Below are 9,797 nucleotides of genomic sequence, written 5' to 3' on the forward strand. Positions count from 1 at the left end.
TGGGTTAACAGCAACTGGTCCTGTTGTTACTGTTATTATTGTTGGTAAGCGCTGTCAAGGCAATTAAGACTGGTAGCAACCCTATGAACCACAGATCTGAGTCTTGGCTGTCCTACACCATCCTTACCCTCTCTGTCAAGCTCTGGTCTGTTACAGACCGAGGGTAAAGTGTTTTTGTAACTATTAATAATGAGACAGACAACCAGGAATGAGATAAAACAGAAAGCGTAAAAGACAGGGAGCCAGCAGTTCCAGCGAGTGAAGCTCCTGAAACCACGCCTCTCTGTGTATTTATTGAGAATCAGGGGAAGCAAATCATAAAGAGAATTCAGTGCAAATGAATCCAAGCTCTGTCTATTGAAAACCTTGACTCAGGAGGGAGGGGTCGGCAAATACAATGCAAGAATCTGGTAAACCCTTAAAGATTGCCTTAATGCTTCAGGGTAAACTCCAGCTTGGACCGTGCCTTTCCCGCATCCTGAAATAGCATTTGGTTTATTACAAATATTTAGTCTGACATTTGGCTTCCCATACTGGCCCACTGGGTCGCCCCACCCCCACACTCTCTGTCGTGCTCCAGCCCATTGGGGTGGTCGCCCCACTGGTCTGCATCAGCTGGTAGATAACCTTTCATTGCTTCACCTTTCCTTGTCTTCTGTCATGCCTGTCCCAGGACCTGTTGGGTGTGAGATTGTGGGGATGGTGATGGTAACAGTCCCTGCCTTATGTTGTTGTGAGGATTGAAACAATGCATACAAACACACAGAAAAGAACCAAACAGCCAGAGAAAAGACACGAAGTGCTGTACGATCATAATTTTAGTTGTTAAGATCAGAAAGAAATGTACCAGAAATAGTAATAGAGGCATATTTGATTGCAGATGACTTTTATTTGTTCCTTCTTTCAAATTTCTTTTTTTTTTTTTAAAGGTTAGGTACTATTTTTATAAGAAACATGCCAGCCTCTTTCCGGCCTGGTAGGTCCCAGGAGTTGCTGGCTGCAAAGTCTCTGGGGGTTCAACGCAGACGGTATGTCAAGGCCAAGGTTGGCTGGGGCCATTCTCCTCCAGCCTATGTCTAGACGCTTTATTTCTTTTGCTGTTGGAGAAATGAGAGACTCTTTAACACTGGAAAAATGTTTCTGAGGGAAACTCTAAGGCCAGGGAGAAGAATAAATGGGAGTAGGGAGGGTGGTTAATGTACATATTGGGCTGCTCTTAGTTTTCTCTGACTCAGAGAGACCTTATGTACAACACAACAGAACATTCTCTGATCCTCGGCCTTCTCTCAGACATTGGCTTGTTTACCTCATTACTGCATTTATTGTGTCAATCCATTTCATGCTTTACATTGTTGTGCTTTGCCAATTCCAACTCATAATAGCCTTACTGGACAGAGTGGAACTATCCCATTACGTTCACCTGCCTATAATCCTTACAGAAGAAAGTCTTTCCTCCTGCAGAGCAGTGGGTGGGCTCGAACCACATTGCATCTCCAGGGGCTACATACGTGACTGTGCTGGAGAAGAGTGCTGATCATGCTATGGACTGCGAAGAGAACAAACAGGTCTTTCCTGGAGAGGGTGAAACCAAGTTGCTCTCTGGAGACAAGGATCCCTAAGCTCCGTCTCACATACTTTGGGTAGGTTGCCAGGAGGGACCAGTCCTGGAGAAGGATATCAAGCTTGGAAAAGTGGAGGGACAGCGCAGGAGAGGAAGACCTTGGATGAGATGGATTGACACAGTGACTGGGACAATAGGGAAGATGTGTTGGAGACAGGGAGATTGGTGCAGGATAGGACAGAGTTCAGAGCTATGGTGCATAGGGTCGCTATGAGTCATAGGGGAACTCAGCAGCAGAACATAACAACAAGCAGTCAGGGAGCTCCGGTGGCCTAGTCTGTAGAGAGCTTCACTGATTACTCCTGGGTGATGTCCCCTCTGAAAGTTCAAATCTACCAGCAGCTCCAAAGGAGAAAGATGGGCAGCTCTTCCTGTGAGTTTGACAGCTTCCTGAAAACCCAAAGGAGGGTCAGCTATGAGTTAGTTCCGACCTGATGGTGATGAGTTTCAGATTTTTGTTTTTTTAAAGCAGATGACAATTGGAATCCACCAGGGGTTTTAACCACGTGTCAGCCACAGTTACGTCACTTCCCAGACAGGAGCCTGTTGCTCACGGAGGTTGCCAACTTCTCCACAAGTGGGGATTTGGAGATAACTGGCCGAATTCTAGAAGCCTCTGCCCAGACTACAGTTTTGGTCTCAATGATAGAGAATTCTAGGGGAAAGCAGGCTGGCCTGCCCTGCTTGGAGATGCCCACGGTCCAGGATCTTCTTGTCACCTTGCATGCTTTAGATGGCATTTTGGGGTGCAATGATGGGAAGGGTAGGAGGGGCTCTCTTGTTGAGCCCAGAATCCCTGTTTATTTTGGACAACCTGGGTTGGGGGTCTCATCTTTCAGGAAGCTGTCTTTCATTGACCCTTTCTGGACCTCTAGCTCTAGAAAGGAGCCCTGGTGGCCCAGTAGTTAAGCATGCAGATGCTAACTGAAAGGTTATTGGTTCAAATCTACCCAGTAGGTCTGCAGGGGGAGTGGAAAAACCTCTCTCACTCTTCTCCCGTAAAGATTGAAGTGTAGGAACCCCTCAAGACAGTTCTAGTCTGTCTTGTAGGATAACTATGAGTCGATTTGATGACACCCAACAACAATAGTCTCCAGAATTGTGAGAGGAACCGCCGCTTATGTTGTTTTAGGCTACTGGCTTTTCTGGTACCCACTTTGTTACAGCAGCTACAGGTAACTCATACGACGGCAGGCCCATTTCTCCTGAGTCTCACCTGGGTCCTGTGCAATGACTGGCCTGATGCCGTGGTTTCTCCCAGTTCTGTGGTTTTATTGGCTCTGACTCTCTGAGTCTCACTGAGCAGCACTGGGGAGAAGGAGCAGATTCTTAACTCCCTCTCACGTTGTAGGCCCTGACAGGAGGAACAAGGGGTGCTCGTGGCCCCAGCAGCCAGCAATTCCAAGGGAACATGACCTTGGCGGTGGTGGTTGTGTCAGGCCACCTCCTTCTGCTTCCTCGTGCAACTCAGAATCTCTATTAGTCAATTTCCAGCATGGCCTTTGTATGCCCCTGTTCCGGAGGGTCGTGGGGAGCTGGCTGGAGGCTGGCCCTGGGCACTGAAGTGGCAATCCTGGCATTTACAATTCTGAGAGGTGCCATCTCCTCGGACAGCTGATGCTTTTGGCGAGGACAGGGCAGAGGAGGGCAGGCTGGCGACTGCTGTCTGCAGCAGGGTAAGTGAGCAGAGATGTAATACTAACTGTTCAGACAAATACCCGGGGGCAGCAGTCGCCTGGAGTTTGGAACCAAGCCTGGGTTTGGATGCCAAGTTCATGCCTTATTTGCTGTGGGGCCTCAGTGAACCAAAGTTGGAGCTGCTGTGTTGAATCCTGGAAAACAGACCCCTTAAGCTGATCACCAGAGTGATGGTTTACTGAGTGTTCTCTGTGGTTACAGATGGAGAAACTGAGGCTCTGTGTGGCTTGGGACTTTGCCCGAGGTCCAGGGCCAGTTAAGTGGTTGTGGCTCAAATCCAGAGAGCCTGCCTCCAGCACCCACAGGCTGAAAGATTGGACTCTGTTATTGTTAGGTGCTACTGGGCCAATTTTGACTCCTAAGGACCCCACGTGACAGTGTGGAACTGCTCCAAAGAGTTACCTAAGCTGCAGTCTTTGTAGGAGCAGATTGCCAGGTCTTTTTTCCTGCAAAGTGGCTGTGTGGGTTCCAACTGCCAGCCAGCCTTTGGTTTGGCAACTGAGTGCTTAATTGCTGCATCACCAGGACTCCTTTCACTCGATCCTGCAACCTCTCTGATTGTAACAGTTTCTCTCAGGGTTGTTGCATTAACGGAACCAGGCTGCCCCTCATCTGACACACAACACAACAATGGAATGGACAGAATAGCACCTATCAACAGCATTCAGTTACTCAACACATCTGAGACTCCGTGTCTCCATGTAAAACACTGTGGTGTTAAGTGTACCTCCCCAATGGAGTGTTGCTGTGAGTTAAACCAACTTGAGGACAATGGGCACTAACTACATTCTGCTGTGGTTGTTGTTAGGTGCCATCGAATTGAGTACGACTCATGGCGACCCTTATGACCTAGACAGGTTTTTTTTAGTCACTGAATCATCACCTAACATCATGTTGAAGATATGACTAGGATTCACTTTAAAAGTGCGGACGTTGAGTCTGGTAAATGAAAGACCCAAGAATCAAGTCCAGCTCTCCTTGGTTAAGAAAGTACCTCTTCTCTGCCCCTCTGATATCCTGATATCTCAAAAGGAAAAGTAAAGGAAGCTCTGGTCGTTCTAGTGGCAAGAAGCTACACTGCAATACCAGAGGTGCGTAGTTCAAATCCACCAGATGCTCCGCTGGAGAAGGAGGGACAATCTCCTCCTGTACCCGTCAGATCTGATTTGATGGTACACACACAAAAAAAAATAACAAAATAAAATTTAAGAGGGAAAATAAAAGAAAAAAGTAAGCTTTCTTCCCAACATCATCCCTCCCTGCTGCCCTCCGTTTTCCTTCCCTTTTAATATCTTCTTTTTTGAAGTTCTTTAAATGCACATACCACTTTTCTTAAAGTATCTCCTGTACATTCTAAAAATGACATTTGTATGATACCTCAAAGTTCTCCAAATAGTTTTAGACTCCCTCCTGTCATCCCAACAATGCCTTACCCTGATCCGGTGACTAGATAAGAATATCCACAATTTTTTTAAAAAAGGAATATTCACATTTACAACTGTGGCTTCAGAGGCCCAGACAAGGAGGCCCCCTCAGTGGCCCATAAGATGTTGACTTTCAGACACACAGTCAACCTCTCTGGAAGGCCTGTTGAGCGTCTTCCCACCACCTCGTGTCTAGCACACACCTGGGTAACTTTCATCCCAAAGGCGTGGCTTGTTTGCATTCTACGCAGCAACTTCAGCCTCCAAGGTTGACTGCCTGCGTAATGATGTTATTCATTATTGGAGGGGCTCCTTCTTGCCCCTGATTCATTGACAAACAGGATTTTTTTTCCTTTTAAAAGTGATTGAGTGTGATTCAGATGCATAGCATTAAAATCCTCAGGAAAAACGGATGTATCAATTATTAGAGCCCATAATGTTATCTTGGTAACGCAGCTGGGAAGAGTATCTTCCTTTTGTAGAAGTGAGGGGTGGGGATCAGCGAAGGGACGTGCAGACATCGTCTGTTGTGAGTATCTGCTGGCTTCACCTCCCAAGTGTTGCATTGTTTGTGTACCGTCGACTTGGAACCGACTCATAGTTCACCCTCGAACAGATTTTCAGAGGCCATACATTGCATGGGAGGAGATGGCCCATCTTTTTCAAAGAATGTTGCATACTTATAATTAACAAAAATTTCCATTGTTGCATTGACCTTCAGATTGAGCTGAGTGTTCTACATCTTTGTCTGGTGGCCATGACCCTCTTTTGCACATGCCTTATTTCAGTCAGGTGGGACTGACCCTTCACATCTTGGTTCTAGGACATCAGTTATTCTCTCTTCTTGATGTACTTCAGTTCTGGGAATCCTGCTGGCATCGGTGTGGTTCTCTGTACTGGGCTTGCTAAGCTCTGAGCGGAGAGCTCTTGTGGCCCAGTGGTAAGGAACTGGGTTGCCAAACCAGAGGCAGGTGGTGCAAAACTTCCACAGCAGAAAGATGAGCAGGCCCCTCCTGTGGGATTTACAGCCTCTGAAAACCTGCTGGAGGGCCAGCTCTCAGTCGGTTCTGACACTACAACACGTAACAGGTCCAAGCTATGGTCACTTAACACTGAACCTTAATGAAGAGCAGATAAGATGGTGGGATGCCATCAAGGACATCACACAAGAGAAAAGTCAACAAACAAAAACAAATCCCTCAGACTCACTGCCCACATGTCAGAACTGATTCATAGTTGACCCTCTCTGGGGTTTCCAAGGCTGTAAATGGTACAGGACATTCTATACCTTTCTTCCATGGAGCAGATTGTATATTCCAAATGCCAGAGAGGCTTAGCGTTTGGGTCAGGAGCGCAACTTCTGATGAACCATGAAATGACAGCGAAAGGCCATAGAAAAGACAGGAGAGAAAGAAAAAAAACCCAAAATCGATGTCGGAAGAGACTGAAACGTTCTGCAGAACATAGAGAAGCTAAACAAAGGGAAGAAAGGATAAGGTTAAGAGAACTTCAATCCACACTGAAGACTTCAGTCCTTGCCCTACAGCAAATGCCTCATGTCTCTTTAGTTGCAGCAAGCAAGGTCGTGTCATCTATATAATGCAGGTTGTTGATGAGTCTTCCTCCTAAAACAGTTATAAGGAAAAGTACAAAAAGCTGGAGTTAATAAACCAAAAGGGAATGACACGGTCGGAATTTCTCAAGCTGAAAGAATCTAAGAATGAATTCAAACCTTAACTTGTACTCTTGATGGATTCTATTGACAAAATGGTTAATGGCACAAGAAATTTCAAAAGGAGAAGGCATGAATACACAGAGTCACTGTCCCAAAAAGAACTAGGCAAGGTAGCATATGATCAGGAACAGATGGTGTTGAAAGAAGTCCAAGCGGCACTGAAAGCATTGGCAAAAACAACACTCCAGGAATTGATAGAACTCAACTAATAGAGATAGATGTTTCAACAAATGTTGTGCTGGAGATGCTCACATCCATACCAGGAACTTTGGAAGACAGCTACACAGCAAACCAGCTGGAAGAGATCCCTATCTATGCTCATTTCAAAGAAAAGTTGATCTAAAAGAATTCAGAAATTATAGGACAACATCAGTATAATTCATCCACTGCTGTTGAGTCAGTCCTGACTTCTGGTAACCCTCCCCTGGGTTTCTGAAGCTGCAAATCTTTACGGAAGGAAAATGCCCATCTTCTGCCAGAGAGTAATTGGTGGATTCAAACTCCTGGCCAGAGAGTTAGCAGCCTGATGAATTAGGCACTGTGTCATCAAGGCGCCACAAGTAAAATCTTGCAGAAGAGAATTTAAAAATGGCTGGAAAGATAAATTGACAGGTGGTTGTTGCTGGTGTTGTTATGCACCGTTGAGTCACCTGAGACTCATAGCGACCCAACGTACAACAGCCCTAAACCCTGCTCTATCCCGTGCCAATCTTATTGTCTCTGACACATCTACCCCAATTACCCCAGTCACTGAATCAATCTATCTCATCAAGGGTCTTCTTCTCCTGTGCTATCCTTCCACTCTCCCAAGCAAGAAGTTCCTCCAAGGACTTGTCCTTCCTTGCAACATGCCCAGAGTATGTCAGACGGAGCTTCAGAGAATCCTTGCCTCCAAGGAGCAGCCCAGCTTCACCTTCTCCAGGACAAACCTGTTTGTTCTCCAGCAGTCCATAGAATATTCAGTACTCTTCTCCAGCACCACAGCTCAAAGGCATCAATTCTCCTGCTGTCATCACTAGTCACTGTCCAGCTCTCTGATATGTTGTTGTTGTTATGTGCCGTCGAGTCGTTTGTGACTCATAGCGACCCTATGCACAACAGCCCTAAACCCTGCTCTATCCTGCGCCAACCGCACTGCCTCTGACACACCCATCCCGATTACCCCAGTCACTGAATCAATCCATCTCATAGAGGGTCTTCCCCTCCTGCGCCGTCCCTCCACCCTCTCAAGCATGATGTCCCTCTCCAAGGACCCGTCCCTCCTGGCAACATGTCCAAAGTATGTCAGACGAAGCCCCAGAATCCTTGCCTCCAAGGAGTAGCTTGGTTTAATCCTCTCCAAGATGAATCTGTTCGTTTTCCTGGCAGTCCATGGTACATTCAGTACCCTTCTCCAGCACCACAGCTCAAAAGCATCCACTCTCCTTCTGTCCTCCCTAGTCATTGTCCAACTCTCTGATGCATAACAAGCGATTGCAACGACTATGGCCTGTATCAGGTGCACCTTAGTCTCCAGAGAGATACTGTTGCTCCTGAGTACTTTAGAGAGGTCCCTAACAGCAGACGTTCCCATCGTGATACGCTTTTTGATTTCCTGACTGCTGGTGCCAAGAGTGTTGACTGTGGAGCCGAGCAAACTGAAGCTGTGAACAATCTCAATCTCTTCGCCATCCATCCTGACGCTGCCAATTGGTCCAGTGGTGAGAATCTTTGTCTTCTTGACATTGAGCCTCAGTTCATACTGAAGGCTGCAGTCCTTGACCCTTCGCAGCAAGTGCATGAGGTCTTCCTCAGTTTCAGCAAGCAGGGTTGTGTCATCTGCATAACGCAGATTGTTAATAGATCTTCCACCAATCCTGATGCCACAGTTCTCCTCATAGAGCCCAGCCTCTCGGATAATCTGCTCTGCATACATGTTGAAAAGGTATGGAGACAGGATGCCTCCCTGGCGCACACCCTTCCCAATTTTGAACCATGCAGTGTTACCCTGCTCTGTTCTGACTACTGCCTACTTGAGCCTATTGTCATAGTCAGTTTGTCAATCTAGCTTGTTGGGTGTTTTCCCTTCTTTCTCTGACCCTCCACCCTTTTGAGCATGATGTCCTTTTACAAGGAATGGCTCCTTAAAGGCAACCGTGATGAGACTTCATCTTACATCAACTTTGGGCAAGTTTTCAGGAAGGATTAGTCCCTGGAAAAGGACACCATGCTTGGAACAGTAGAAGGTGAGCAAAGGAAAAAAAAAAGAAGAGACTTAATGAGATTGATTGGCATAGTGACTGCAACAAATGGGCTTAAACACAGCGGAGGTGGTGAGTAGGTTAGGCCAATATATCAGTAGGATAGGTCAAGGTTTTGATCTGTCATCCATAGATTCTCAAAGAGTCAGAGCCGACTGATGACGCTTAACGGCAACAATCTGAAAGGCAGCTCCTTGGGTCCAGCCCTGATGAGTGGCTGCTTAAAGGACAAAGCCAAGTGCTGGGGAACAGCTGAGGAATAGAAAGTGCAGAGAGAAACAAAGAAAGGAGATTCAACCATCATTAGGGCTCCTTGGGCCAATCTCTCTGACTTTCATGATTATCTGTTCTCACTAAATTTGATGGCCAGGACTGTTTGGTGATGGCACAAGTGGAAAATAACAGTGACAGTGTAATGGAGTTGAAAGCACAGCTATTAGTGCTGCTGATTATGGGAAAGAGTAGTCATGTGAGTATCGTACAACATTGGCCAATTCAGTATTTTTACACTTAGGGGTCTGTGGAATTAATTAAGCCATGTGGAGCCACCATCACTAATAATCTTTGCCAAATTTTCCATGGTTATAAACAAACTCACTGCTTCCTAAAAAAAAAAAATTCGCCTTTGCCCCTCCCTCTCACCTGCAGTAACCACGGCTCTGCTCGGCTCTGCTCAGCTCTGCTCTTTATACACTTGCCGATTCTAAACGTGGAGCCCTGGCGGCCCTAGTGGTTCAGGATTTGCGCTGCTGCCAACCCACCATCAGGCAGTGTGAATCTGTGGTTAAAAGATGGACAGTCTCCTCCCATGCAGTTTACAGCCTCTGAAAACCCTCTGAAGGGTCAGCTAAGAGTCAGCACTGACTCATGACAATGACGTCTTGTTGTTTGTCATTCTCAATATGCCAATAAAGATGGAGTCATACAATATTTGTCCTTTTGGTCTTGACTTTCTTCGCTCAACCTAGGGTTTTTGCAAACTTCATCCAAATTGTAGAATGTAGCAAAACTTCATTTCTCTTTATGGCTGAATAATATTTCATTTGGCTGAATGATATTTCATTGTATGCAGGCTATAT

Source organism: Elephantulus edwardii, unplaced genomic scaffold (assembly GCF_000299155.1).
Source record: "Elephantulus edwardii isolate Elephantulus edwardi_28Jun2011 unplaced genomic scaffold, EleEdw1.0 scaffold00162, whole genome shotgun sequence".
NCBI classification, from domain to species: Eukaryota; Metazoa; Chordata; class Mammalia; order Macroscelidea; family Macroscelididae; genus Elephantulus; species Elephantulus edwardii.